Genomic DNA, 5,822 nt, shown 5'->3' on the forward strand with positions numbered 1-5,822 from the left:
CAGAAGACCAGAAGTCGTCTTCTTTGTCCAGATGAGCATTTGCAAAGGCCAAGCGGGCTTTTGTGTTCCTTATCTGGAGAAGTGGTGTCCTCCTTGGTCTGTGTCCGTTGGACTGTCTGCCTTGAGATGTTGCCACCAGCAGAGCCAAGATTCATCAGGTGGTGGCCTTGGTGGTGATCCTTGGATTTTTTTTTTTTTTACCTCTCTCACTATCCTCCTGGCCAGCACAGGTGTCACTTTTGGCTTCCGACCACGTCCTCTGAGATTTTTCACAGTGCCGAACGTCTTGAATTTTTTAATAATACTTTGCACTGTAACCACTGGAACTTCAAAACATTTAGATAAGGTCTTATAGCCCTTTCCTGACTTGTGAGCAGCCACAATGCGCAGCCGCAGGTCCTCAGTGAGCTCTTTTGTCTTAGCCATGACTGTCCACAAACCAACAGCAGAGAGCTTCTGTTTTTCACTTGTTGAGTTGATTAAAACAGCTCTTCCCAATGAATCAGGGTAATTAGGATGCTTTAAAACAGCTTGGACTGTTTGGAATGGTATAGATCTTTGGATTTTCCCATAGACTGTGACAGTTTGCAAAGGGTATGAATAATTTTGGACATGCCACTTTTTGTTCAAATGTAAATAAAAGATGAGTAATAATATTTTCCACAATGATGCCTCTTGTACATCGTCTTATTATCTACTAGGAGACGCCTGTGTCATTTCTAATCAAGAAAAAACTTGCTGGTTCAATAAAAGTAACATTAAGTCAGAATTTGCCGGGGGTATGAATAATTTCGGGCTTGACTGTATATGCGCTTCATGCTGCTGAGCAACTTTATGGAGATGCAGATTTCATTTTCCAACAGTACTTTGCACCTGCACACAGCGCCAAAGCCACCAGTACCTGGTTTAAGGACCATGGGATCCCTGTTCTTAATTGGCCAGCAAACTCGCCTGACCTTAACCCCATAGAAATTCTATGGGGTATTGTGAAGAGGAAGATGTGATATGCCAGACCCAACAATGCAGAAGAGCTGAAGGCTATCAGAGCAACCAGGGCTCTCGTAACACCTGAGCAGTGCCACAGACTGATCGACTCCATGCCACGCCGCATTGCTGCAGTAATTCAGGCAAAAGGAGCCCCAACTAAGTATTCAGGGTTCCTACAGGTTTCCTCAAGCTAAATTCAAGTCTTTTTAAGACCTTTTTAAGACCATTTATATAAAAAATTAATACCTATTTCACGTCCCTACCAGCAAAGAAAAACAAAATCCTTGAACTTGTGTTCATTTGTTTTTCAAATGTGGAATGGGTAAAAGATAAGCCAAGCCAAGTGTGAAAAAGATAAGCCAAGTGTGAAAAATAAAAACATTTCAGTAGGCCACAAGAAAGTTTGCCGAACAATGTTAAGTTGTTTTTTAACATGAGCTAGCTACTTATTCCATGCTGGGAATATGGGGAACTGAGAGACCCCTGAACAATAAACATCGAAAATCAGAACTCAACAATAAATTAAATTAAATTAAGAAACACAGTCAACTCCTTAGCTCTTCACTCAGGGCAGCAATGTCTTTATCAAGGACAGCCAGTTCCGTCAACTTCTCCTTATGGCCTCTCCGCAAGAGGTTGGACCTGGAGATCAGGTCAGTGTTGGTGTGGACCCAAAAGCTGTGCGCAGATCCACTCTAGTTGCGGCCATAGCTGGAGGGTCTGCAGCGCTAGCAGCAAGCTGGCTAACATTAGCTCCTGTTGCCACTTCAGGCACATTAGCAGATAGCTGCCTAACAGTTGGTTGAAACACTCAGGCGATGGAAGGAGTTTGTTTTTGTCCATTGAGAGCGTTAATGTGCTTGGACGACTTGGCATAAGATTCTAATGCCTTCATTCCCATTGTACTTAGCTGAATCCTTTTTTTGCATATGGTGCAAAAGGCCTCAAAAACGTTGTTGTCCACTGGTTTTAACTAATGATGAAAAGAGTTTTTATCCAGCCACGCTTCATTAAATTTACATTTCCCCATAACCTCAGAATGAAATTGGTAGCTAGCTAACGTAAATACAAACTTTAAAAATATAACTGCGTGCGTCAGTCTAGTGTTAATTTTGTCACCTATTTTTAATTTAGTCTTAGTCTTGTGCCAAATGTCCTTGTTAGTTTTAGTCATATTTAGTCATTTACATATCTTTTTTTGTTAGTCAAGTTTTAGTCGACTAAAAGTCTCGTCATTTTAGTCTAGTTTTAGTCAAAAGAAAACTCAAGGTATCTTAGTCGAGTTTTAGTCGACTAAAAGTCTTTTAATTTTAGTCTAGTTTTAGTCAAAAAATTGTAGCTTGACCACATCTGGAATCTATTGTAAGAATAAATACAACGAGGCCTCATTAAATGCAATAATATCAGGAACACAAGTGTTATAGTGGAAATAAATAACTTAATGAAAAGCCTAAGATCAAAACTGTAGGTGTGTGTGTATATATGTTTTTTCTGTCACCACTTTTGAATAAGAAACAATATCGAGGCTATAAAACTTGTCAAAACTCCACGAATCACAAAAGTATCAGTGAGAAGTTGAGAACACTCGTTTAAACAGTGCATACACTCGAACTTGACTGCACATCACATTTTTTACATTATACATACTGCTTTTAATCGTAATGCAAAGACCGGTCATCGGGACATAAGCTGTCATGTACAATAAAAGAGCCTGTGCAGCGACAGGAAATATAATTTAACATGAAAAGCCTTGACCTAGGGTGGACTTGTGCTCAGGAGTTTTTATTTATTTATTTGAGCGGCGTGTGGACAAATTCTTTCTACACACAATTTTATTTCTTGATAACAGACCGCTGCGAACTATAACACACCGTTGCCATGAAAAACAGAGCGTTGCCATGGACACACAGAATTCTAACCGTAGAGACGCAGCGCACTTTTTTCTTTAGAGGAAACAATACAATTGTTTTTAAATCAATAAACTCCTTTTTAAATCATTTTGAGTCAAATTATCGATTTATTTGGTAGGTAACAATATAATAAGCGGGATCCGCTTCATGGACCTGTAACATGAGCAACAGCGCTGAATATTTTAAAGGCCTAACAGCTGATGAAAAAGCAGAGACAATTCTAGACGAAAATGAAGAGAGATTTTAGGTTGTTGACGAACATATTTCGTCTCGTCTCGTCTGACGAAATTAACACTTTTTTAATTTCCTGTGGAATGCTGAGATTTTCATTGATTTCTCGCGGTTCTACTTTGCTTGTTGTGTTGTGTTGTAGTCTATGGCTGTGGTGTCGTAGCACGTGATCTTCCTTTACTGAAGGCATCGCGTGTTCACAGTATATTGTACGGTGACCCGGGGCTGCGTTGCGTTCTCAATTATTGGTTCCGCCACTCTTTTATACTACGTCATTTAATCAAAATAATCGTGGTTGACAGAAACTTTTGAGGAAAATTACAATATGGAGAAGTTACATACAGCACAATTTTTAAGACCCAGACATGAAAATTCAAGACTTTTTAAAGACTTTTTAAGGTATTATTTCCAAATTAATAAATTCAATGCTTTTAAGACTTTTTAAGACCCCGTGGGAACCCTGGTATTGAGTGCTGTACATGCTCATACTTTTTATGTTCATACTTTTCATGTTCACAGATTTCTAAAAATCCTTTCTTTGTACTGGTCTTAAGTAATATTCTAATTTTCTGAGATACTGAATCTGGGATTTTCCTTAGTTGTCAGTTATAATCATCAAAATTAAAAGAAAAAAACATTTGAAATATATCAGTCTGTGTGTAATGAATGAATATAATATACGAGTTTCACTTTATGAATGGAATTAGTGAAATAAATCTTTTTGATGATATTCTAATTATATGACCAGCACCTGTGTGTGTGTGTGTATATCCAGTGTAACTTCTATTTAATCTCATTTTATACAGCTGTGCAATTGAGGGTTAAGAGCCTTGCTCAAGGGCCCAGCAGTGGCAGTTTGGTGGACCTGGGATTTGAACTTACAACCTTCTGAGCATTAATCCAACACCCACTACGCTACCATTTCATTTTTTAACTAGAGACCAACAAATCCATTTAATTATACACCATGTGTGAAATACATGAATTAATACGATTGATATAAAAAGATGTAAAAATGATCAGAAATTTGCACACTTGCTCTTTTTTTGCATTGCTGCTCAACTTACCATTGTATACATCAACCCGATTTCTGTTTATAGTAACAGCAATATATTATGTTCATAATCCATATCCTTCTGTATAATTCTGTTTATAGTAATAGCCATCTGTATATTATGTTCATAGTGCATACACATCTGTAAATTACTCCTATATTACCGTTTTATTTAATTTATTTAACTCATGTAAATACTGTATATCCTAAACTGCATTTCGTTGCCTTGTACATGTGTAATGACAATAAAGTTGAATCTAATTTAATCTAATCTAATCTAATCTAAAAATGCTGCTGGTATAGACAGATAATTACCGCCACCTAGTGGCAAAACCTCCCTGCAACAATAAAGAACGTACTGTAATAAAGTGCAGATAAGGAGACAAATAAATCCACAAGGTTACACAAAATGAAAATACATCTGAAAACTTTTATTATCCCTCAACACAAAACAGACTTTGTTAACATGTGAACCAAATATACTTCTATAAGATCTGACAAAAAAGATGCTAATTGAGAAAAGAAAAAAAGAAAAAAAAAACAGCTTTTTTTTTCTACAAGTGTGACATTTCAACAGATCAGAAATCAAAAGGAAATTGTATTGCGGCTGAATAACAAGACAAGCGTAGAGATAAACCAACAAAACTGTATAATTTCATCTACTGAACGGTTGCATAAGATCGAGTTATTCGTTTTTTATGAGCGGTTGTCTAATGAGTAAGCGATCGACCTAAACGTGGATCTGATGATCGCAGGCGTCATACAAACGTTCATTCAGAACATTAATGGTGCAGTTTAGTGAAATATAATAAATATGATCCTAGGAATCACAATTTACGGGTGACGATGTGACTATTTGTCAGTAGCCACGTTAATGCTTTGACCACGGATGGGAGTTATTTTGGATGAAGTCTAAAAAGTCCTAAACAGCCATTTGTCATTTTGCATCAACCCTAAAGGAGTGAAAAACAGCAACAAACGCTTACATAACGAGAAGAAATGCAAGGCACTATGTCATATGTCTAAGTTTGATTTCGGAAGCATATGTACATTTTGTACACAAACACACACATAAAATAAGCGTGTACACATATAAATATATAAGATGCAGATAAAGGCACTGGGCTTCATTTGAAGCTGTACGTTGCACTGAAACAAACAGAAGCTTTGCCTGCTAGCCTACACACACACACACACACACACACCGTATCCCACAATCCCAGCAGATATTAAAGTGCAACATGTGACCCGAAGTGACCATTTACAAGCAGCAAACGCGTTACACGCAAATGTGGTACTTGCTCAAAACAACAGCTGTAAGAGTGACTACACACATTAACACATGGACACACTTCTAACACAAAGGCTGACCCAGACGCTGTAGTGTTTAGTGTTTAGGCTATTAAATGTTCTTTTTTCAGGACTTTTGAGTGACAACCACGTTAAAATAAACAGACAGACGACTTCAGGCTTAAAAAAACAAAAAACAAAAGAAAAACGGTCGAGCGGCTTAACAAAATGCAAAGTACTTGTGGAGTGTGAAACAGTTTAGAACAGGAAGTCTACCTTTAAGAGCTATTCCGACATCTGATCTGATCTGGTTAATCTGGTTATTGAGCTGATTATCTGGAGCTGTCGGT

The 5,822-nt window shown here is 37.6% G+C and overlaps 1 protein-coding gene across 2 annotated transcripts in view; it reads right to left on the minus strand.

The window, feature by feature from the left end:
• Nucleotides 1-4,592: 4,592 nt before the first annotated feature.
• The window catches only part of snx16 (sorting nexin 16), a 23,270-nt gene continuing 22,040 nt past the window's right edge, over nucleotides 4,593-5,822 (minus strand). For both annotated transcript variants that reach the window (XM_060869607.1, XM_060869606.1), the window contains exon 8: nucleotides 4,593-5,822. This exon is cut by the window's right edge. The gene's annotated coding sequence lies outside the window, so the exon portion shown is untranslated.

Source organism: Tachysurus vachellii, chromosome 5 (assembly GCF_030014155.1).
Source record: "Tachysurus vachellii isolate PV-2020 chromosome 5, HZAU_Pvac_v1, whole genome shotgun sequence".
NCBI classification, from domain to species: domain Eukaryota; kingdom Metazoa; phylum Chordata; class Actinopteri; order Siluriformes; family Bagridae; genus Tachysurus; species Tachysurus vachellii.